The 25,582-nt window shown below is 49.6% G+C and overlaps 1 protein-coding gene and 1 long non-coding RNA gene across 4 annotated transcripts in view; one reads left to right on the top strand and one right to left on the bottom strand.

Annotated features, from left to right (window-relative positions):
* LOC140391911 (microtubule-associated tumor suppressor candidate 2-like) overlaps positions 1-25,582 on the top strand; it is a 766,862-nt gene that overhangs the window by 476,926 nt on the left and 264,354 nt on the right. The window lies entirely within an intron of this gene.
* Positions 231-25,582, bottom strand: part of LOC140391912 (uncharacterized) — an 83,513-nt gene continuing 58,161 nt past the window's right edge. The window contains exons 3-4 of the long non-coding RNA XR_011935208.1: positions 1,215-1,371; positions 231-1,108 (exon numbers count right to left, since the gene is read on the bottom strand). This is a non-coding gene — a long non-coding RNA (uncharacterized lncRNA). The remainder of the gene's footprint in view (positions 1,109-1,214; positions 1,372-25,582) is intronic.

Here is a 25,582-nt window from a genome sequence, read left to right on the forward strand (position 1 = left end):
AGACTGTCTGTCGTCCAGATTAAAACAGAACAGTTCTTATTGCCTCCCAAATGAAGTGGAGCCTGCAAAGGCAGTTTTTCTTGGACATTCCCCTTGTTAAGACTGTCAATAGCTCAGATCCGAGCAACCATACCATTTCAGATGAGTGGGTTGTTGAAACAGCTGGAAGGATAGTTTCATGAATGGCTTTAATTAGGGCCTCGTTTACAAATTGTCATGTGCTGTTAGTGCCAGAAAGAAATGCAAGTAGAAATTTATACTGGCCACTACATAAACAAGGATAATTCTCTATCCTAAATTCCCATTGGTTTTATCCAATATATGCCCATTCTTTTGGCAAAGCCAAATGGAAAATCTTGGCTATTATTTACCCATGTCAAGGATTTCAACTAACCCTAACCCTAACTAATTTATGACACTCCTGATGATTAAGACTAAGTGCCAAGATTACATAGTGAAATTTAGATTTAAGTGCAGCAAAATGGTGATAAATACTTACTTCACATTTATTTTATACATAGTACTTTAGTAAAAGCTGCCAGCATGGCAAAGGAGTTTAAGCTAATGCTGATAATGGTTGCCAGAAGCATTGTGAAAGGCCTGATTGAGAATTAAATTGCCTTCTAGCTCTCATTCAATATCATTTTGGTGGATTGCATTTTGTTCAACAACCTCTCCTAACAAGGACCATCTGAACAAGAATAAATAAACCACTGTTACGCTTGTCACGTTTTACTGTTCACTTGCAGCTGAATGTTTGGGGAAGATGGGATGAGTTAAAGGAGAAGTTGTTGAGAGATAGAACAAGTTCTGCCAGGCGGAAGAGAGTGGTGGTGGATGGGAATTGTCCAGGCCTCTTTTCGAGAAAGAATCGAAGAGCTTTCAGGCCATCCTGGTGTAGCGAGATTGCACATCCATGATGAATAGGAGGCGGTTAGGGCCCGCGAACTGGAAGCTGCCCATATGACGCAGGGCAACAGAGGAAACCTGGATGTAGGTGGAGAGGGAATTATTACAGTGGCATCCTCGGAGCTCTCCTCTGAGGTGGTCCGCTGGAAGGCTGGAGAGGGTTCTGCACGGGATGGGCCGGCGCCGTCGGCTGGAGGACCTGTGGGAGAATGGACATGTGGTCAGTGGGAGGGATGGGTCGGTCAATAAGGCAATAAAAACTCACGTTTGACAGGTCCTTTAGGTGAGGCCCTATGGTACCTCACCTCTGTGGCTTCTGTCAGCCTCCGCATTGGTGACCACCCTATCCTCGGCCTCACTGATCACCTCCGGGGCCGGTTCCTCGAAGGTGGTGTGGATCCTGATGTATGGCACACCAACGCCAGTCTGGAATCTCTACCGGCGGCTGTGAAAGAGCTTTTCCTGAGGAAACATACAAGAGGCACCGTTAGCTCACCCGGTTCACAGTGTGTGTGTGTGTGTGTGTGTGGAGGGGCGGGGGGGGGGGGGGGGGGGGGGGGGGGGGCTGACAGGGGGAATGGTGAAGGAAGGCATGGGGGTTTGAAGGGTGAGGGGATAGATGCTCCTGTGGGAGAGGGGGGCAGAGGTCTCCGGGTGAGGGGAGGGGAGTTGGATGGGTCTTTGGTGTCCACTCACTCGTGCTGCCCAGTGTCGGTCTATGACCATTTTCCTGCACTGCAGGCCAGTCCCCCTAGTCACACTCCCCGAGCTCACTGTCGCTGCCACCTCGTCCCAGGCAGCACTAGCTGTCCTATGGCTGACCCTCGGGGGAACAAGACATCCCTCCTGGTATACACAGTGTCGAGCAGCATCCCAAGGTCAGCGTCCCAAAATCTTGGAGCTGGTCTCCTCAGAGCCATTGTTGCGAGCTGGCTGTGGTTGGCTGAGCAAGTGCAGCTTTAGTGCTGCTAGACCTTGTTAGCAGTGGGCTGGCAAGAGTGGTGCTGGCGAATCAGCTGGCAAGCCTTCATTTGCGGCGAGATGCCTGTGAGGCCTCATTTTTTGTTTATATTTTTATTCGCCTCCTTTTTCACATTTTCTCCCAAATTTACACCAACAATAAACAATAATCAGTAATGAATGCAATGTCAATCCCCATATCCATAACAACAATCCCATCCTCCCACCAAACCCACAAACATTAGCCCACATGTTAACATAAACAAAAATCAGGAATCACCCATAGTCACCATTAACATACAGCCCCTCCCAGCCCGTCCCCCTAATGTTGGATCTAATCCAATTCTCGAAAGTGCATAATGAATAACGCCCATGAATTGTAGAACCCCTCCATCCTTCCCCTCAGTTCAAATTTGACCTTCTCAAGAGTTAAGAATTCCATCAGGTCCCCCTGCCACGCCAGGGCACAGGGTGGAGAGGTTGATCTCCACCCTAACAGGATCCGCCTTCGGGCGATCAACGAGGCAAAGGCTACAACATCTGCCTCCGCAACTGTTTCCAACCCCGGCTGGTCCGACATCCCGAATATGGCCTCCCGAGGGCCCGGATCCAGTTTCACGTGCACCACTTCAGAGATTACCCTAAAAATTAATCCCAGCCAACAGTGCCTTTCCCACCACAAAAAAGTCAATCCTCGGGTTCAAACCTCGCTTGGGTCACTGTCTGTGCAGAGTCTGCATGTTCTCCCGTGTCTGTGTGGGTTTCCTCCGGGGGCTGTGGTTTCCTCCCACAAGTCCCAAAAGATGTGCTGTTAGGTGAATTGGACTTTCTGAATTCACCCTCTGTGTCCCCGAACAGGCGCCGGAGTGTGGCGACTGGGGAATTTCACAGTCACTTCATTGCAATGTTAATATAAGCCTACTTGTGACAATAATAAAGATTATTATTATCACTGCTGCCTTTACTGGGGCAATCGCCTCTTTCATCACAACCTTCATCTCCCTCCGAAGCACCTCCATATGCTTTGTGAGCAGCCTTTCCACATCAACTCATTCACAAACTCCCCCTGAAACCAGGCATAAAAGTCCAAAAACCACAGACCCCAGCAGTAGCCACCTAATGTACGACCTCCACCTACAGGTCGTCACCGGAAGTCGGGAGTATCTTTGAAACGTTCAGTCTTAAACATTTATCAGGATTTCGGAAAGCAAACAACACAAAAATGTCAATTTTATTGGTCAGTATTACAATTGTTAGCAATATTTTAATACTTTTGCAAGCGTAATGCTGATGTTGGGGGCGATTCTCCAATATGGAGTCCAAGTGTTCACGCCGTCGTGAACTAGATAGGCGCGAACCGGGCCCGGGTCCGACTGATTCTGGCCCCATAGGGGCCAGCACGGCGCTGGAGCGGTTCACGCCGCTCCAGCCTCCTTTCGCGGCACCAAATGGGCGCCGTGCCAACCCACACATGCGTGGGGGACGTCTTTAGCGCGCCGGCCCCGACTCAACATGGCGTTGGTGTTCAGGGGCCAGCCGCGCCAGAAAGTAGGCCCGGGGGGGGGGGGGGGGAAGTGGCCGGCCCGCCATTCGGTGGGCCCCGATCGCGGGCCAGACCCCATCGGCCCCCCCCCCCCCCCCCAGTGATGGAGCCCCCCCCCAGGCCGCCCCCCCCCCCCCCGACCGTTCTCGCAGAGTTCCCTCCGGCAGCGACCAGGGGTGAACGGTGTCGGAGGGACTCTGTCGTATCGGCGTGGCCGCTCGGCCCACCCAGGCCGGAGAATCGGCGGCCCCACCGATTCCAGGCGCCCGCGGCCAACGCCACGCCAAATGCGCCGTGCACATGGTGCCGATTCTCCGCACCTCGGAGAATCGCGCGCCGTTGTCGGGGCGTCGTGGTGTTGTGGCGCGGCTGCGCCGATTATCCGCCCTGGCGCGGGGCTCGGCGAATCGCCCCCGTTAAATGTGAGTATCTGGCCTCTGGCAGTGTTTCTGGACTGGTTGCGGGGAAAAAAGTGTTTCTGGACTGGTTGTGGCGATAAAAAAGGAATTGCAATCGCCTAGCGTCATTCACGACCATCAGACCACTCAAAGCACTTTACAGTGTTATGGGCCAGTGTTTAGAGAACCCTAAAATGTATCATGGAGTTCACCTGACCCACAACTTTTAATAGATTGTGGTATGGGGAGCACATGGCCCACTCTACAGGTGTGGTACAGCAGAAATGGAAAAGTATTTTTTAAAGCAAAACAGTGTTTATTCTATGAACTCAAGTTAACCTTTTTAAAACACACAGTGAACATCTTAGCAACCATTAATTCAAATACAACCCCCAAAGAATACAACACTAAGTAATCCTTACTTTCGTTTTAACATCCAGAATACTTTAAAAAAACTTTTAATAGAAGCACATCAGGGGCGAAATTCTCCGTAATCTGCGCGATGTCCGCCGACAGGCGCCAAAAACGGCGCAAATCAGTCCGGCATTGCGCCGACCTAAAGGTGCGGAGTCCTCCGCATCTTGAGGGGCCGAGCCCTAACCTTGAGGGGCGAGGCCCGCGCCGGACTGATTTCCGCCCCGCCAGCTGGCGGGAAAGGCCTTTGGTGCCCCGCCAGCTGCCGCGAAACTGACATTGCCGGGCGGCGCGTGTGCGGGAGCGTTAGCGGCCGCTCACGGCATCCCCGCGCATGCGCAGTGGAGGGGGTCTCTTCCGCCTCCGCCATGGTGGAGACCGTGGCGAAGGTGGAAGGAAAAGGGTGCCCCCACTGCACAGGCCCACCCATGGATCGATGGGCCCCCATCGCGGGCCAGTCCACTGTGGGGGCACATCCCGGGCCAGATCGCCCCGCAATCTGGCCCGGACCCCGGAGCCCGCCCGCGCCGCCTTGTCCTGCCGGTAAGAGAGGTGGTTTAATACACGCCGGCGGGACAGGCATTCCAGCAGCGGGACTTCGGCCCATCCGGGCCAGAGAATCGCCGGGGGGGGGGGCCCGCCAACCGGCGCGGCCCGATTCCCGCCCCCGCCGAATATCCGGTGCCGGAGAATTCGGCAACTGGCGGGGGCGGTATTCACGCCAGCCCCCGGCGATTCTCCGACCCGGCGGGGGATCGGAGAATCTCGCCCCAGGTTTAAATTCACTACTGAGAAGTTATAACTCTGAATTCATCAAATGATCAAGAGATAGTCTTTACATGGCAGAGAGAACAACATTACACATTCTGTGGCTGACTGCAGCTCCAACACTAAAACGAAACCAAGAAAAACGCAGACACACCCAAGCTTTTCTCAAATTGAAACTAAAAGCAGACAGACAGCCCAGCTCCACCCACACTGACATCACTGCAGTAAAAAACACCCATTTCTTAAAGGTACACCCACTACAGTTATTCTATAAAAAAACACCCATTTCTTAAAGGTACTCTCACATGACAACAGTCAGTGAAATACTTTTGAAGCGTAGTCATTGTTGTGATGCAGGAAACACAACAGTCAAATTGAACACAAACAATTTGCCCATAAACAGCAATGTGGTAATATCCAGATAATCTGTTTTTGTGGTGTTGATTGATATATTGGCCACAGCACTGGGATAACTCACCTGTCCTGCTTCAAAATTGTCAGATCTTTTCATCAGAGAAGTGCCTGAGGTTTGACATCAAAGACGGCATTGCCAACAGCATTGTGTTGGAGTGCCAGCCTTGATTTTGTTTGGGGCACAAGTCCTGGAATGGGATTTGAACTCTCAATCTTCCGACTCAGAGGCCAGAATACGACCAACTGTGCTACAAATGATACAAGCACAATCCCGTCATTAGCAGACTTGGTGCAGACATTGTACAGGCATTGATTCCCTTGCACTGAGCAGAATTTATGGAGTTTAATTTGACTCTAATCCTAAATTCTGAGAACTATTTGCACATTTGTTCCCATGAGCTATGGAGCTAAGGGACACTGTGTTTCCTCGCCATGTTCAGACATGCTTGCGACACAACATCTGAATTTAAAGAGTTCCCCCTTGCCTCAAAAATAGTCACTTCCCATAGTGAGTTTAACAACCTGTTATGAGTGCAATGCCGCAGTGCTCAGTGCAAAGCCTCAACCATTTACAGTATATATGAATGACTTGTATGAAGGGACTGAAGATCGTTAGATTTGCTGATGACACAAAGATAGCTGGGAAAGTAAGTTGTCAGGTGGACCTAAAGGGAAACATTCTCCCATGGCCCCACTGGCGGGTTCAATAACAGGCGAGGCGAAGAGTTTAACAGGAGTCCAAAAATCACTTTCATGCCGGGATGATTTTCCCACGGGATCTTCCGCTGGTGCCTGCCATGGCGGATTTGGAAGCCCGCTGGAGGTTAGCGTGAAACTGATTTGCATCTCGTTGATGGCAAATAGATCAAGGCTCGACAAGAATCATCCTCCTACACCTGATTCTCTGTGACGTCAGTGGGAAAACACGCCAGCCCAGAACACGTTTGGACAAACATGGTGCACAGGTACCTGGTCACTCATTCGCTGTTAGATCAGATGGAGAAGAGACTTCCGGGTGCGGCGATGACCAGCTAAGCTGCACGTTTCGGCAGCTCCCGGTGGAACGGACTTTTGGGCTCTTAATAAGAGCCCCAACGGCAATTTTAACGGCTAAAAGCACTGTGCGGTAAACCAGAAGGGAATCCCCCCTGGATACGGATGGAAAAAGGAGAGGAAAGTGGCCGGATTGCGGTGGATCCTTTAGAGCAGCGGCAAGGAAGGCAAGCAAAAACCAAGATGGCGTCGAAAGGTGGCAGTTTAATATGGGGCCCTGAACAACGCGAGTTTTTGAAACGCTGCGTGGAAGAGCTTAAAAAGGAGATGAAGAAGGAGCTGTTGGCCCCGATATTACAGGCGATCGAAGGGCTAAAAGATGAGCAAAAGACCCAGGAGCGGGAGCTTCGGGTCGTGAAGGCAAAGGCTGCCGAGAACGAGGACGATATACAGGGCCTGGTGGTGAAGACGGAGATGCATGAGGCACACCATAAACGATGTGTGGAAAGATTGGAGGTGCTGGAGAATAACGCGAGGAGGAATAATTTAAGGATTCTTGGTCTTCCTGAAGGTGCAGAAGGAGCAGACGTCGGGGCATATGTGAGCACGATGCTGCACTCGTTAATGGGAGCGGAGGCCCCGGTGGGTCCGCTGGAGGTGGAGGGAGCATACCGAGTGATGGCGCGAGGGCCGAGAGCAGGAAAAATTCCGAGAGCCATAGTGGTGAGATTCCTCCGTTTTAAGGACAAAGAGATGGTCCTTAGATGGGCAAAGAAAACTCGGAGCAGTAGGTGGGAGAACGCGGTGATCCGCGTATATCAAGACTGGAGTGCGGAGGTGGCGAGAAGGAGGGCGAGCTTTAATCGGGCCAAGGCGGTGCTTCACAAAAAGAAGATAAAATTTGGAATGCTGCAACCGGCAAGACTGTGGGTCACATATCAAGGGAGGCACCACTACTTTGAGACGGCGGATGAGGCGTGGACTTTTATTGTGGAAGAAAAACTGGAATAAGCGGGTTACTAAAAAAGAACGTTTGAAACAAAGTGGTGGGGCGAGTATGGGGGGCGAAGAGGGGGGAAAAAGGGGGGGAAAGATGAGTTTTATGTTATTAATCCTGCGATGCGGTAACTTTTCTCTCTTCCACAGGTGGTGGTGGAGGGAGGAAGGGAGGTGGAGGAGAAGGGGCGTTGGCCATGGGGGGCGGGGCCAAAAGGGAAGCGCGGGCTTTGCTCCCGCGCTATGATAATCATGGCGGGAATAGGGAAGCAGGAAGGAGGGGGCGTCGCACGTTGCGAGCCGAGGTCACGGGGGGAAGCCGAGGTCGGCCAGAGTTTGCTGACTTCTGGGAGCAACATGGGGGGTGTAACTACGCTAGTGGGGGATCTAGCGGGGGGGGTGGGAGGGGGGAGTTACTGGGTTGCTGCTGCTGGGGAGAGGGGGGAGCCGGAATGGGGTGGGGTGGGCGGGGGGGCGCCGCCTGGGGGGGACACAGCTGCGTGGGATCCAGGTGAGGAGCTGGAAAAAGGGGATGGCTAATCGACACGGGGGGGGGGGGGGGGGGGGTAAAAAGCCCCCCAACCCGGTTGATCACGTGGAATGTGAGAGGGCTGAACGGGCCGATAAAGAGGGCACGAGTACTCGCACACCTTAAGAAACTTAAGGCAGACGTGGTTATGTTACAAGAGACGCACTTGAAACTTGCGAGAGAGCTAAGACGAGCAAGGAGGGGACATGAGAAGTATTTGGCAGGAAGGATCAAGGAAAACCCAAAAGCTTTCAATAGGTATGTCAGGAATAAGCGAATGACTAGGGAAAGAGTAGGACCAGTCAAGGACAGGGATGGGAAATTGTGTGTGGAGTCTGAAGAGATAGGCGAGATACTAAATGAATATTTTTCGTCAGTATTCACTCAGGAAAAAGATAATGTTGTGGAGGAGAATGCTGAGCCGCAGGCTAATAGAATAGATGGCATTGAGGTGCGTAGGGAAGAGGTGTTGGCAATTCTGGACAGGCTGAAAATAGATAAGTCCCCGGGACCTGATGGGATTTATCCTAGGATTCTCTGGGAGGCCAGGGAAGAGATTGCTGGACCTTTGGCTTTGATTTTTATGTCATCATTGGCTACAGGAATAGTGCCAGAGGACTGGAGGACAGCGAATGTGGTCCCTTTGTTCAAAAAGGGGAGCAGAGACAACCCCGGCAACTATAGACCGGTGAGCCTCACGTCTGTAGTGGGTAAAGTCTTGGAGGGGATTATAAGAGACAAGATTTATAATCATCTAGATAGGAATAATATGATCAGGGATAGTCAGCATGGCTTTGTGAAGGGTAGGTCATGCCTCACAAACCTTATTGAGTTCTTTGAGAAGGTGACTGAACAGGTAGATGAGGGTAGAGCAGTTGATGTGGTGTATATGGATTTCAGCAAAGCGTTTGATAAGGTTCCCCACGGTAGGCTATTGCAGAAAATACGGAGGCTGGGGATTGAGGGTGATTTAGAGATGTGGATCAGAAATTGGCTAGCTGAAAGAAGACAGAGGGTGGTGGTTGATGGGAAATGTTCAGAATGGAGTACAGTCACAAGTGGAGTACCACAAGGATCTGTTCTGGGGCCGTTGCTGTTTGTCATTTTTATCAATGACCTAGAGGAAGGCGCAGAAGGGTGGGTGAGTAAATTTGCAGACGATACTAAAGTCGGTGGTGTTGTCGATAGTGTGGAAGGATGTAGCAGGTTACAGAGGGATATAGATAAGCTGCAGAGCTGGGCTGAGAGGTGGCAAATGGAGTTTAATGTAGAGAAGTGTGAGGTGATTCACTTTGGAAGGAATAACAGGAATGCGGAATATTTGGCTAATGGTAAAGTTCTTGAAAGTGTGGATGAGCAGAGGGATCTAGGTGTCCATGTACATAGATCCCTGAAAGTTGCCACCCGGGTTGATAGGGTTGTGAAGAAGGCCTATGGAGTGTTGGCCTTTATTGGTAGAGGGATTGAGTTCCGGAGTCGGGAGGTCATGTTGCAGCTGTACAGAACTCTGGTACGGCCGCATTTGGAGTATTGCGTACAGTTCTGGTCACCGCATTTTAGGAAGGACGTGGAAGCTTTGGAGCGGGTGCAGAGGAGATTTACCAGGATGTTGCCTGGTATGGAGGGAAAATCTTATGAGGAAAGGCTGATGGACTTGAGGTTGTTTTTGTTGGAGAGAAGAAGGTTAAGAGGAGACTTAATAGAGGCATACAAAATGATCAGGGGGTTAGATAGGGTGGACAGTGAGAGCCTTCTCCCGCGGATGGAAATGGCTGGCACGAGGGGACATAGCTTTAAACTGAGGGGTAATAGATACAGGACAGAGGTCAGAGGTAGGTTCTTTACGCAAAGAGTAGTGAGGCCATGGAATGCCCTACCTGCTACAGTAGTGAACTCGCCAACATTGAGGGCATTTAAAAGTTTATTGGATAAACATATGGATGATAATGGCATAGTGTAGGTTAGATGGCTTTTGTTTCGGTGCAACATCGTGGGTCGAAGGGCCTGTACTGCGCTGTATTGTTCTATGTTCTATGTTATAGACCAGGTTAGACTACGCAAAGGATGGGTGGGGCAGGTGTTTCATTCGGGGCTAGATGCGAAAAACAGGGGGGTGGCTATACTAGTGGGGAAGCGGGTTATGTTTGAGGCAAAGACCATAGTGGCGGATAGCGGGTGCAGATACGTGATGGTGAGTGGCAAATTACAGGGGGAGGCGGTGGTCTTGGTAAACGTATATGCCCCGAACTGGGATGATGCCAATTTTATGAGGCGCATGCTAGGACGCATCCCGGACCTAGAGGTGGGAACGTTGGTCATGGGGGGAGATTTTAATACGGTGCTGGAGCCAGGGCTGGACAGGTCGAGACTGGAAGGAGGCCGGCTGCAGCCAAGGTGCTTAAAGATTTTATGGAGCAGATGAGAGGAGTAAACCCGTGGAGATTTAGCAGACCTAGGAGTAAGGATTTAGATTTCATAGAATTTACAGTGCAGAAGGAGGCCATTCGGCCCATCGAGTCTGCACCGGCTCTTGGAAAGAGCACCCTACCCAAGGTCAACACCACCACCCTAGCCCCATAACCCAGTAACCCCACCCAACACTAAGGGCAATTTTGGACACTAAGGGCAATTTATCATGGCTAATCCACCTAACCTGCACATCTTTGGACTGTGGGAGGAAACCGGAGCACCCGGAGGAAACCCACGCACACACGGGGAGGATGTGCAGACTCCGCACAGACAGTGACCCAAGCCGGAATCGAACCTGGGACCCTGGAGCTGTGAAGCAATTGTGCTATCCACAAGGCTACCGTGCTGCCCCAAAGGAGTTTTCGTTTTTCTCCTATGTCCACAAAGTTTATTCGCGAATAGACTTTTTTGTTTTGGGAAGGGCGTTGATCCCGAAGGTGAGGGGGACGGAGTATACGGCTATAGCCATTTCGGATCACGCTCCACATTGGGTAGACTTGGGGATAGGGGAGGAAACAGAAGGGCGTCCACCCTGGAGAATGGACATGGGACTAATGGCAGATGAAGGGGTGTGTCTAAGGGTGAGGGGGTGCATTGAAAAATACTTGGAACTCAATGATAACGGGGAGGTCCAGGTGGGAGTGGTCTGGGAGGCGCTGAAGGCAGTGGTTAGAGGGGAGCTGATATCAATAAGGGCACATAAAGGAAAGCAGGAGAGTAGGGAACGGGAGCGGTTGCTGCAAGAACTTCTGAGGGTGGACAGGCAATATGTGGAGGCACCGGAGGAGGGACTGTACAGGGAAAGGCAAAGGCTACACGTAGAATTTGACTTGCTGACAACGGGTACTGCAGAAGCACAGTGGAGGAAGGCACAGGGTGTACAGTATGAGTATGGGGAGAAGGCGAGCAGGTTGCTGGCCCATCAATTGAGGAAAAGGGGAGCAGCGAGGGAAATAGGGGGAGTGAGGGATGAGGAAGGAGAGATAGAGCGGGGAGCGGAGAGAGTGAATGGAGTGTTCAAGGCATTCTATAAAAGATTATACGAAGCTCGGCCCCCGGATGGGAGAGAGAGAATGATGTGCTTCCTGGACCGGCTGGAATTTCCTAAGGTGGAGGAGCAGGAGAGGGTGGGACTGGGAGCACAGATCGAGATAGAGGAAGTAGTGAAAGGAATTAGGAGTATGCAGGCGGGGAAGGCACCGGGACCGAATGGATTTCCAGTCGAATTTTCGAGGAAATATGTGGACTTGCTTGCCCCGATACTGATGAGAACCTTTAATGAGGCGAAGGAAAGGGGACAGCTGCCCCCGACTATGTCGGAGGCAACGATATCGCTTCTCCTAAAGAAGGAAAAAGACCCGCTGCAATGCGGGTCCTATAGACCTATTTCCCCCCTAAATGTAGACGCTAAGATTCTGGCCACGGTAATGGCAATGAGGATAGAGGATTGTGTCCCGGGGGTAGTCCATGAAGACCAAACTGGGTTTGTGAAGGGGAGACAGCTGAATACGAATATACGGAGGCTGCTAGGGGTAATGATGATGCCCCCACCAGAGGGGGAAGCGGAGATAGTGGTGGCGATGGATGCCGAGAAAGCATTTGATAGAGTGGAGTGGGATTATTTGTGGGAGGTGTTGAGGAGATTTGGCTTTGGAGATGAGTATATTAGATGGGTACAGCTGCTGTATAGGGCCCCGATGGCGAGCGTGGTCACGAATGGACGGGGGTCTGCGTATTTTCGGCTCCATAGAGGGACGAGGCAGGGATGTCCTCTGTCCCCGATACTGTTTGCACTGGCGATTGAGCCCCTGGCGATAGCATTGAGGGGTTCCAGGAAGTGGAGGGGAGTACTCAGGGGAGGAGAGGAACACCGGGTATCTCTTTACGCGGACGATTTATTGGTGTATGTGGCGGACCCGGTGGAGGGGATGCCAGAGATAATGCGGATACTTGGGGAGTTTGGAGAATTTTCAGGATATAAGCTGAACATGGGGAAAAGTGAGCTGTTTGTGGTGCATCCAGGGGAGCAGAGCAGAGAAATAGAGGACTTACCGCTGAGGAAGGTAACAAGGGACTTTCGCTACTTGGGGATCCAGATAGCCAAGAATTGGGGTACATTGCATAGGTTAAATTTAACGCGGTTGGTGGAACAGATGGAGGAAGACTTCAAGAGATGGGACATGGTATCCCTGTCACTGGCAGGGAGGGTACAAGCGGTTAAAATGGTGGTCCTCCCGAGATTCCTCTTTGTGTTTCAGTGCCTCCCGGTGGTGATCACGAAGGCTTTTTTGAAAAGGATTGAGAAGAGTATCATGAGTTTTGTGTGGGCCGGGAAGACTCCGAGAGTGAGGAAGGGATTTTTGTAGCGTAGTAGGGATAGGGGGGTGCTGGCGCTACCGAGCCTGAGTGAGTACTACTGGGCCACCAACATCTCAATGGTATGTAAGTGGATGGGAGAAGAGGAGGGAGCGGCGTGGAAGAGATTGGAGAAGGCATCCTGTAGGGGGACTTGCCTACAAGCCATGGTGACGGCGCCGTTGCCGTTCTCACCGAAGAAATACACCACAAGCCCGGTGGTGGTGGCTACTCTGAAAATTTGGGGGCAATGGAGACGGCATAGGGGAAAGAAGTGAGCCTCGGTGTGGTCCCCGATAACAAATAATCATAGGTTTGCTCCGGGGAGAATGGATGGGGGATTTGGAACATGGCAGAGCAGGAGTAACACAATTGAGAGATCTGTTTGTAGATGGGACGTTTGCAAGTCTGGGAGCGCTGACCGAAAAATATGGGTTGCCCCAAGGGAATGCATTCCGGTATATGCAACTGAGGGCTTTTGCGAGGCAACAGGTGAGGGAATTCCCGCAGCTCCCGACGCAGGAGGTGCAGGACAGAGTGATCTCAAAGACATGGGTGGGGGACGGTAAGGTATCAGACATATATAGGGAAATGAGGGACGAGGGGGAGATTATGGTAGATGAGCTGAAAGGGAAATGGGAAGAAGAGCTGGGGGAGGAGATTGAGGAGGGGCTGTGGGCTGATGCCCTAAGTAGGGTAAACTCATCGTCCTCGTGTGCCAGGCTAAGCCTGATACAATTTAAGGTGTTACACAGGGCGCATATGACTGGAGCACGGCTCAGTAAAATTTTTGGAGTAGAGGATTGGTGTGCGAGATGCTCGAGAAGCCCAGCGAATCACACCCACATGTTTTGGTCATGTCCGGCACTACAGGGGTTTTGGGTGGGGGTGACAAAGGTGCTTTCGAAGGTGGTGGGGGTCCAGGTCGAACCAAGCTGGGGGTTGGCTATATTCGGGGTTGCAGAAGAGCCGGGAGTGCAGGAGGCGAAAGAGGCTGATGTTTTGGCCTTTGCGTCCCTAGTAGCCCGGCGCAGGATACTGTTGATGTGGAAGGAAGCCAAGCCCCCGGGTGTGGAGACCTGGATAAATGATATGGCAGGGTTTATAAAGCTGGAACGGATTAAGTTCGTCCTAAGGGGATCGGCTCAAGGGTTCACCAGGCGGTGGCAACCGTTTGTCGAATACCTCACAGAAAGATAGAGGGAATGGAAAAGAAGAAGACAGCAGCAGCAACCTGGGGGGGCGGGGGGGGGGGGGGGGGGGGAGGAACCAGAAGGACTCTCAGGGATGTTAAGATATAAGTATGTAAGTATAATATGTATAGGTTGTTGTTATAGATAATTGTATATTGGACTGTTAAAACATTTTTTGGAGAATATTTATCTGGGACAAAGCAGTTGCCATTTAGTTTTGTTTTTGTTTTTGTTTATATATTATTTATTTCTTGTTTATAAAACTGGCCATTGTTATTTATATTGTGATATTACTGTGTAAAGGATACACAATGTACTGTGATGGTTGGCCAAAAATATTTTTTTAAAAAAACATGGTGCACAGAAGTCAAGACTCACCTGAACAATGCCTGGGGCTGCCTTTGGATTTCAGTATGGAGACCAGTGAGAACCCTGGACCCCGGACCATTACAGCAGTGGGCGAGAGGAGCATCTACAGGTGGATCTTCCATATTCAATGACATGAGGAGGTTCATTTTTCAGCCTCAGAATGTTCCTAGAGGTCCATCTTCTTTTTCAGGAGGTCCATCGTCTTTCTTCAGTGATGTTGGGTGCCTCATCAACATGACACCCAGATATTAAGGGCAGCACGGTAGCATAGTGCTTAGCACTGTGGCTTCACAGCGCCAGCGTCCCAGGTTTGATTCCCTGCTGGGTCACTGTCTGTGCGGAATCTGCACGTTCTCCCCGTGTGTATGTGGGTTTCCTCCGGGTGTTCCGGTTTCCTCCCACAGTCCAAAGATGTGCTGGTTAGGTGGATTGGCCATGCTAAATTGCCCTTAGTGTCCAAAACCGTTAGGAGGGGTTATTGGGTTCGGGGGATAGGGTGGAAGTGAGGGCTTAAGTGGGTCGGTGCAGACTCGATGGGCCGAATGACCTCCTTCTGCACTGTATGTTCTATGACATGATGGTGGGACGCGCACTATCATGTCTGCCCCACCACGGAATATGGTGCTAATACCCTGGGTGCATAATTGATGAGGTCAGGACCGGAAGGTATGGCATGGTTTCCCGTCAGCCTCCGAAGAGGAACTTAGCATGGCCAATCCGCCTAACCTACACATCTTTGGACTGTGGGAGGAAACCGAAGCACCCGGAGGAAACCACACAGACACGGAGAGAACATACAAACTCCTCATAGACAGTCACTCAAGGTCAGATTTGAACCCGGGTCGCTGGTGCTGAGAGGCAGCATTGCTAACCACTGTGCCACCCCCGATCTTATGAGAAAACGTTGAGCAGTTTGGACCTATATCCGTTGGAGTTAAGAAAGTCAAGAAGAATGAGCGGTGATCTTACTGAAACATGTAAGACCCTGAGGGGATGTTTCATTTTGCGGGAGAGTCCAGAACCAAGAGACACAGTTTGAAAATTAGGGGTCTCCCATTTAATACTGAGATAAAGCTATAGCTCAGAAGATCATTAATCTGCAGAATTCTCTTCCCCAGTGAGAGGTGAAGCCTGAGCCATTGAATATGTTCATGGTGAAGTTAGATTTTTTTTATCAGCCAGGGAGTCGAGGGTTATGGGAGCAGACAGGAAAATGGAGTTGAGGCTACAATCTGATCAGCCATGATCTTATCGAACGGCGGAGCAGGCTCGAGGGGCCAAATGGCCTACTCCTAATTATTCTGTTTATGGGTTCAAGCCTTTGAGCGTTTTCAGTGAAGGCTACGCTCATTGGCTGATCTCGAATCCTCTTTAGTAATAGCACTTAGCCTCCCACAAATCACTTTAAATGTGGTCACACTTTAATAGCTGCTGCACTCAGGATTCTCCACATCTCCAGGTAGTAGAGCATGTAAAAATGCATATGAGCTTAAACAAAATGTTTTAATGAACCGACTGCCAAGGAGTCTACCAAGGTCAACTCATTGTATGTGTGGGAACAAACATTGGGAGTGCAAACCTTTAGTACATTACACGCAGAAGAAATAATTGGCAGCTGAGATTTTGTTTACTGTGTATCTGTTGCAGAAATGAAGACCAATATTTCAGTTACTACAACAGTATGATTAACTAGGAGAACCATTAGGCAGTTGGCGGTGGAAATATTAATCAAACACTGTCATGAGTTCTTTAGCAGTCTGCACAAACTGACTTTACTTATCATTTCTTCGGAGGCTAAAGTGACACAATTGTCGGGCATATTCCTTTCAGTGAATACTTGCTGCAAACATCCTCTGATGTATTTTTGTTGCAGAAGATATTAAAACTTCGAAATACATCCTTGCTGTGGCTCAGTTGGTAAATGCAGTGGCACTAAACAAAATAAATTATGGGTGTCCCAGGATTGATCTTTGGTCTAACATGAATTGACCAGTGATGAGAGGCCTAGTATATGTCTCAAAGGGCCCAGGAACCCATAAACTTGACATCCCAGATCTCCAACTCTGCCTTCCCCAAAGTTCATGGGGCTGAGGGGAGATCAATTTATTTAACTAAAGTAGGCAAGTGCCCTCATCACTTGGGGTATACTTTGGGGATTAAGGTTCTTTTATTCCTTGGTGGGCCAGATTGCATCCCACCTCATACCCGGCCACACATTATTGGGCTTATTTGGAACAACCTCGGAAGTTCGTTGGAAAAGCAAATTTGAGTGCTGGCTTAAGTAGTGACTCCTTTGGAGTTATTGGGGTGGGTGTGTGCATGTGTGTTGAGACAACCACTGACTATAAGCTCCATGGTATCTCAGTTAATGCTGGAAACCCATGAGCAGCACGGTGGCACAGTGGTTAGCACTGCTGCCTCATGGTGATGAGGACATTGATTCGATTCTGTCCCCGGGTCACCGTCCATGTGGAGTTTGCACATTCTCCCCGTGTCAGCGTGGGTCTCATCCCCACAACCCAAAAGATGTGCAGGGTAGGTGGATTGGCCACGCTAAATTGCCCCTTAGTTGGAAAAAATAATTAGGTACTGTAAAAAAAAAAAATTTTTAATGGACAACCATGCCGCTTGTTCTGTGGCACTTGCTGCTTGCAGTGTAGCTATTCGTATTGAATGAGGCGAGACTCAGCTTCAGAGTTCCCTTTTACAAAGTACCCTGCTGACAGTACTCGCTGTCCAGGGCTCTACATGAAGAGTGGTCTCCTGTACAAAATAGCAAAGGGCACCAATGGAACCATTCCCAGCATCAGGACAAAGAATGAGGCAACAAAATTGGAGAGCAAAAGTGCTGGGAAACACATAACAACAACTTGTATTTGTACAGTTCCTTTAACATAATCAAATGCCCCAAGGTACTTCACTGAAGCGTTAGAAAGCAAAATTAGACAGCAAGCCATACAGGAATAACACCTGGGGTGAGATTCTCCGACCCCCGCCGGGTCGGAGAATCGCCCGGGGGCTGGCGTGAATCCCACCCCCGCCGGTTGCCGAATTCTCCGGCACCGGATATTCGGCTGGGGCGGGAATCGCGCCGCGCCAGTTGGCGGCCCCCCCCGCGATTCTCCGGCCCGGATGGGCCGAAGTCCCGCAGCTAGAATGCCTGTCCCACCGGCGTAGATTAAACCACCTACCTTACCTGCGGGACAAGGTGGCGCGGGCGGGCTCTGGGGTCCTGGGGGGGGGCGCAGTGCGATCTGGCCCCGGGGGTGCTCCCACTGTGGCCTGGCCCGCGATCGGGGCCCACCGATCCGCGGGCGGGCCTGTGCCGTGGGGGCACTCTTTTCCTTCCGCCTTCTCCACGGTCTCCACCATGGCGGAGGCGGAAGAGACTCCCTCCACTGCGCATGCGCGGGGTGCCGTGAGCGGCCGCTAACGCTCCCGCGCATGCGCCGCCCGGCAATGTCATTTCCGCGCCAGCTGGCGGGGCGGAAATCCGTCCGGCGCGGGGCTAGCCCCTCAACGTTAGGGCTCGGCCCCCCAAGATGCGGAGGATTCCGCACCTTTGGGGCGGCGCGATGCCCGACTGATTTGCGCCGTTTTTGGCGCCGGTCAGTGGACATCGCGCCGATACCGGAGAATTTCGCCCCTGATTATCTCCAGAATGGAGCCAGCCACATCGGGAGTGTCCATCATGTGATTTTACAGGAACCAGCACACACCCTTTAAAGGCACTCCCAAAAATCAGACATTCCAGGAATGGGGTTGGGAATACCAGAAATAGGACCTGACCGTCATTTTTAAAGGGCTCACAAATCATCCTGATTGGGTGAAAATTCCGTCTAATATCTCTGCAAGTAAGCAGTGCGATTTCCCAATTGTCATGAATTAGTTTTGGATTGTTGGACATATTTTCTAATCAAAATAGCAACAAGTGAGATGACATCTAATTAATAAAGGCTGTTTTACTGCATGTGAAAGAAGGCGTATTTGTCTTTTGTAATAATAATCTTTAATATTGGCACAAGTAGGCTTGCATTAACACTGCAATGACGTTACTGTGAAAAGCCCCTTGTATAGGCAAAGAGAACCTGTACAATGAGAGAGTGCATCCTTTAGCAGTCCATCAATTTCCTGTGATTGTGGTGCAGGAATATCTCTGTCGTTCAGTGGTGGGCTGGATGCTGGGCCGCATGGCATGGGGTGGGGTGCAAGAAAAGTTTCCCAATGCAGTCCCACAGCCGGGTAACCTTTTCAGTGTTGGGTATTCTAAATTTATTCTAATTGGGTATTCTAAATTTATTTTTTTAAATGTTCACGATTGATTCAAAAACTCTATTGGGGGTGGTCTGGATTGGGGGTGGGGGGTGGAGGATGTTGAGGGGGGGGTATTGAAGCTGGAGCCTCCATGCCCCAAAGAAGGAGCCACATGCAGGAAAGGCCCCTCTTATTTTTATTATTTTACTTACCTCTGAAATCTCTTTATCCTTGAGTTGTCTTAGCATCTCGCACCCCTCCCAGTGAGGCTGCCAGGGCTCTGGAGCTGCAGGACCTCTGATTGGGACCCCATTTATTGGATGGAGGCCGCCTCTGGCCAATTAGGAGGCCGCATCTGGCAAAATGGCTGAAGCGCACCCTTTGCTGACAAATGTGGGCCGAGAACCCCCAATTCATTTCAACGTTGGGGTCCTGAAGCCCACAAGGAAACCCTGCCCACATATTCTCATAAGGGAACTGAATAACCAACGGTGAATTTTATGGTCACAGAGTATAACAAAAACGATTTATTGTTGAAGCAAACCATTTATAGGCCACAATCCAGACCCCAGCCGGGGCCTCACTGCCCAGGCTCCTTTCTTGTCCAGCTTTGATACCCATATTCAGTTACCTCACTGATGGGGCCCTGCCCCTCAGCGGAGGGACTCGTATTCCACAAGGCTTACAGAGAGGCTAATCAGTCCCTCACCATAGGTCTCGTGTGATGTATAACAGGCAGAACTGCGAAATTTCTCCCTAACCAAGCATTCTAAATCATGAAAAGAACATGCAAAAATGACTCAAACTTTACAATCTTAGCCACTCAGCCAGTCATACTTCCATGTCTACAGCAGCACCATAGTATCGGTAAGAATTGTTGACCATCTACAGGCAGTTTTTCATTGAAAGAATGCTGTCCATGTCAGGCACGCAGTATTCACTGTCAATGTTGTTCCCTAATATAAAGAAGGGAACTTCCATTGTCCCGCCATTGTGGCCATGCAGAGGTTTGTGAGCTTCCGTCAGGTTTTTATTTAGAGCTAAGCATGTGGAGCTGGATTTTCTTCTATTTCCTTCCATCAGTCATATCGATTTCTGGCCTCCAACAAACCTTGATGTTGAGTAGCAACAGCAGGAAAGATAAACAAGAATGGCATGCAGAATATATGGGTCTGCGTTTGAGCACCATTGTCCCCACTTTACCAAAAAGTGCTTTACGACTATGCACATCCTAATCAATCCAGTTAAGATGACTAATTGTTCACATAACTGCTTTTTAACATCATTAATCAGAACAGCATTAATACTTTTAAGACTTGTTTTCTGCTCTAGGATAAATTTAAGCCTGACTTTCTTCTTGGGGCCTACTGTGGGACTTCTGATAGACTCCAAAAAATCATGGAAAGGTGGTTGTCATTTTCTCACCCTGGGCCATCTCTATAGTCTGGTGTCGGCCGGCCCTTGACAGGGATTAGGCAAAGGAACATGGACACCTGCAGACTTGAAACCTTGACCACTGGCATTGATGACTTCTGGCATGAGGTCAGAAGATGCCGGAGCACCCAGATCATCAGTAGTTGGGAGGCAGAAATAAAATTGTTGTAGGCCCAACAAAAATTTAAGTTGTTTTTGAGCCAACTTGTGTTGACCTTGGCAACCCTACAGACCAGTTTGCCTGGACCCCCATTCCCACTCCCAAATGTAATGATGCACTTTCTCAGACTTCATCGGTGAACAACAAGGGATTTATTAACAAGCCATGTAGAGCAGCAGCATGAATGCAGCTAATACCTCTGCCTAGGAGGTCTCCTCCCTCTGGGATGATTCCCCACTCTGAGTCCTGATTGGTCACCCAGGCCATGTGACCCTTACTCTGCTGTGTTGGCCTTAAAGGGACAATAACCACGTGCTCCCATCGCCTGGGGCGCACCATGGTCAACAAACAGCAAAAGGAGACCAGGAATGTGGAATGATCAGTCCCACTATATTACAGTGCTCATGCTGGGTCGGGATCTTCTAGATAGTTTTATTGCAAAATTATATGACTTGAGTAACATTGTGAGAGACTGGTCTCCAACCTTGTTTCCTCTTTACTTTGCCTGGGAACCGAGCGCTTTCCAGGGACAATGGAAAAAGAGAATCTCCCTTCAACTTTCTAGTCTCACTGATCAGTTGCAAATTCCTACTTATATCCTCTAAAGCCCCAGCTAACGGTTCAGCGTCTGCATACATTTATTTGGGATATTTTTAAAAATCATTTTCTGACATTGGGCTGACGGTGAGGGGGAGGAATTTTATCCACCAGGATTGCATAATGGGAATTTGGACACACACACCACATGCTTTTCCAGTTATTATTGAAATGTTTGGAAAGTCAGTGGCAGATCACAACCTTTTGTTTTTGGTGTAAGTAATTTTGTATGTTCTTCCCAACATTTCTTTCCGAGTTTCTCCTCAGGATGTAACTATTCCCATATCACTGCTCGTGCTCTTCGATTAATGACCGCTGGGATTTACAAGAGAATGTCTGGAAGTGATTGCCCCTGCAATCTTTGCACCTGTCTCCTTTCAATGACAGCGCTGAGATCAGTTGCAACTATTTGGCCTGCATGGTGTAGCACTGCACACAATAGTGTGAAGGCCCCTAATCAATGCTATCATCACACTGTAAGGGAGCACCTTTGTGGTGACCCATTGTTTTTCCTCATAATAAAACGTGCCAAGAGAAAAAAGGGAACCTATTCTGTCCCATAAAGTAAATGTATTTAGTGCTGTTGCAAGCTTCTTAGAATTTGCTAATTTGTTCTACTGGTATATATTGTTATCAGGTAGTGCAGCAGCTGTCATATAACAATGGCAGATCACTTTCTGTACATTGTTTATAATGTGAATCACCTGTCGTGCTAATTATGATGGTTCTTCAACTAATTTCATTGCTGGGAGTTATGGAAAACCTGATTAACAGTGATACAAAAAGCATAGGGCGCAATCATCTGGCCACCGGTGCCGGAAAAGCAGCTGCCATTGCACAGTGTAGCCGGTGAAAGCCGGGAGACACCGCTCCTGGGATCTACCTGACTAGCAACGCCTCGAGAGATTCAACGCAATCTCTCGCAAGATGTTGCAAGGGAAACGGGGACCAGACGGAACGGCACTCGTGGGGGTCTCCAAGGGGATCGGAGGCCCCCAGCTGCATTCCCTTTGGGTAGGGTGGTGCCTTGGCACTACTGGTGCCACCTAAGTACCCTGGCAGTGCCACCTGGATGCCAGCCTGGCACTGCTGAGGTGCCCAGGTGGCACTGCCAGTTGGCAGGAGCACTGCCAGAGTGCCAGGTTGGCACTGCCAAGGTGCCAAGTTGGAATTCTTTGCGCACGTGCGCAATTGGGCCAGGGTTACCCAGTGTATGTATTGGGGTGTGCGGGGGGGGGGGGGGGGGGGGGAACCCTCCCATGTTGCTGTTGGGCTGGGCAGAGGTCGAGGATTTTTTTTGTGGGCCTCGCCGACCGGAATTCCATTTTAAAATGCCGTCCCGATCTCTTGCTACAATGGGGAGTTCTGGCGAGCGGAGCTCCACATTGTAAAAAACGGGGCCATGTGTGCGGCCTTGGCCGCACGTTCCCCGTTCAGGCCCCTTATTCAAAGCATAAATCCATGTTGACCCTGCCCAATCAGATCATTATTTTTGTAGTGTCTAGTTATCCCATCTTTTATAATAGATTTTAATATTTTCCCTACTCAGGCTAACAGATCTCTAGCTTACCCATTTTTTCTCTTCCTTCTTTCTTAAATAGTGGGGTGACATTTGCTACCTTCCGATCTGCAGGCACCATTGCAGAATCTATAGAATTTTGAACGATGATCACCAACGCATCAACTATCTCTACACCCAACTCCATAGATCCCTGTTCACCATTATATTCAGCTGAGAGACCCCATCACAGCATCGGCTTGGCCAACATTGAACAATAAAAGTCACCAACAAAATTTTAGTTTAGCATTAATATCTTTATTCAACAACACATCCAATTATTAAAACATAAATTAACTTAGCCCCTGTCATCTGAGTACCTTTACTTATCCTGGTCTTTCTAAACAGTGTTACACAGTGGCTGCAGCAAGGTGGAAGAAGGCTGTTGATTTTCACAGGGGAGACTTATGACCCTGCAGGACATTCTCTAGCAGCTCTGGGCGTTGAGGGCCCAATTTTAGACTGCACTACCTTGGATGGACTGCAGCAGTGTGTGCTGGCTGGCTGATATGCCACAGTAAGGCATTCATGGAATTGCAGTGTGGGAGGATGAATGCTGTCATCCTGAGAGAAGAGAGGAGGTTCATGCTCCATGGAGCTACTGCTATTCCCAAGGCACAACATTTCAGCAGTTCTACTGATCTGCTGGAGGACAGATTGCTGGACTGCTGCGAGACTCTGCAAGCCCCTTTGAGCACTGAAATCTACAGTGACAATCGCAGCAGTCTGAGCCTACATGGCAGCAAACATGGAACTCATGACCTCTGAGCTTCCATTCCAAATTGGGACATTGAGTGGCTTCCAGCCGTGCTGCAGTGGAAACGGAGGTAGCAACAACCAGATGTTGCATCATGACTGAGTGGGGTTGACCACCATGTCCACAGTGGAAAGGATGGTCTCCAAAATCTGCACAGTCCCCTCTGCCACATTGGAACTGCCTTCTTCAATATCCTTAACAGTTACAGTCTGGCAGGCCTGACAATACTCCAGCATCTTGGTGAGCATGCTCATCCACATTCTCCTGTAGGCCGCCTCAATAAAGTCATCACGTAGCAAAGGTCACACCCTTAAGAAGGTGACGTACGTGCTGCCCTTTCCTCCTGAATTGGTTCAGTGACCTACTAAAGTACAGACAGTGCTAGTATCTGAGCTGGTCGCTGTGAGGGTCAGATCAGTGACATTGTATTCTCCTCATTGGTGTAGGGGTGCCCTCACTCTTCCTCCTTAGGCTGTAGTGACTGGGAAGGTAGCAGTTCTTGTGCATCTGAAAGCATAAAATCAGAAGGGGAGGATTGAGGGTGTAAAGCCAGAGGTCCATGCTCACACCATCAGCAGCTTGCACATCATGCCAGATAACAGGATGAGGTTGAACTGGGAGCTGGGAAGGGACATGAGACAGTAACATATCATTATCCTGAATGATCTTGGGAACACCAGTTGCTACGGGCTCTGTTGGCCCATTATTTGTAGCACCAACTCTTTCATCAGATCACTGGATGAATACGTGCCTGGCTCTCCCAGGTTCTCTGCTGCTCCCTTCTATTAGAACCATAATGTGGAGATGCCAGCGTTGGACTGGGGTGAGCACAGCAAGAAGTCTTACAACACCAGGTTAAAGTCCAACAGGTTTGTTTCGATGTCACTAGCTTTCGGAGCGCTGCTCCTTCCTCAGGTGAATGAAGAGGTCTGTTCCAGAAACACATATATAGACAAATTCAAAGATGCCAAACAATGCTTGGAATGCGAGCATTAGCAGGTGCTTAAATCTTTACAGATCCAGAGATGGGGTAACCCCAGGTTAAAGAGGTGTGAATCCTGGCTTGGTACAATTCACACCTCTTTAACCTGGGGTTACCCCATCTGGATTAGAACCATAGATATCTTACAGCATAGAAGGGGGGCATTTGGCCCATCTTCTCCATGCCGACCCAAAGGTTCCCTTTCTAATCCCATAATGTCGACCCAAAGGTTCCCTTTCTTATCCCATCTTCCTGCACACAGCCCACAACCCTGCAGCTTACGGCACTTAAGGTGCAGATCCAGATACGTTTTAAGAGTTTGGGGTTTCTGCCTCCATCACCAACTCAGGCAGCGAACTCCAGACACCCATTACACTTTGCATAAAAAGGTTTGTCCTCATGGCCCCTCTAATCCTTCTGCCACTTAGCTTCAATCTATGACCCTACCTTTTTTGAACTCTCTACCAAGGGAAATAGGTTCCTCCTGCCTAATCCATCTCTACCCCTCCCTATTTTGTATATCTCAATCATGTCATCCCTCAGCCTTCTCTATTCCGAGGAAAGCCCCAACCTCTCAATCTCTCTCCGTAGCTACAATTCTCCAGCCCTGGCAACATTCTAGTAACTCTTCTCTGTGCTCTCTCCAGAGCAATCACATACTTCCTGTAATGTGGTGACCAAAACTGCACACAATGCACCAGCTATGGCCTCGCCAGTGTCTGAAACAGTTCCATCATTATATCCCTACTTTTGTATTCTATACCTCTGCCAATGAAGGTGAGCACTCCATATTCTTTCTTTACAACCTTGTATACCTGTACTGCAACCTTCAGAGACCTGCTCACTTGCATGCCAGGATCTTTCATTTTATCCACCCCTATCAGTATATCCCTGTTTATTGTGCATACTCTTTTACTGTTTGACCTCCCTAAATGCATTACCTCACAATTATCAGAGTTGAATTTCAACTGCTACTTTCCTGCCCACTCCACCAACTCATTCACATCATTTTGGAGTTTACATCTATCCTTTTGTGTTGTTTGCAAATTGTCCAATCATGCCCCAAGTCCAAATCATTAATACATAAAACAAACAGCAGGGGTCCCAACACCGATCCATGCAGAACACCATTTGAAACACCTTTCCATTTGCAAGGGCAGGCATCGACCATTGCCCTCTGTTTCCTGTTACTAAGCCAACTTTGGATCCAATTCGCCACATTACCATGTATCTTATAGGCTTTTACTTTTTTGATCAGTCCGTCTTTGGTAGGTCCTTGTTAAATGCCTCACTAAAATTCATGTAGACAACACCCACTGCACTACACTCCTCAATCCAGTTGTTGTCATAATATACACCAGTATATCATGGTGCAGACACACACTGATGGACACACAGTGGGACCAATCAACATACACAACACCACAGCCAATCACCAGTGAGAGCACACGCACTATAAAGACAGGGGGCATCAGAGTTCCCGCTCATTCGAGTAGCAGCTAGCTAGGAGCACAGAGCTCACAGCCTGCA

This window comes from Scyliorhinus torazame, chromosome 15 (assembly GCF_047496885.1).
Source record: "Scyliorhinus torazame isolate Kashiwa2021f chromosome 15, sScyTor2.1, whole genome shotgun sequence".
Taxonomy (NCBI): domain Eukaryota; kingdom Metazoa; phylum Chordata; class Chondrichthyes; order Carcharhiniformes; family Scyliorhinidae; genus Scyliorhinus; species Scyliorhinus torazame.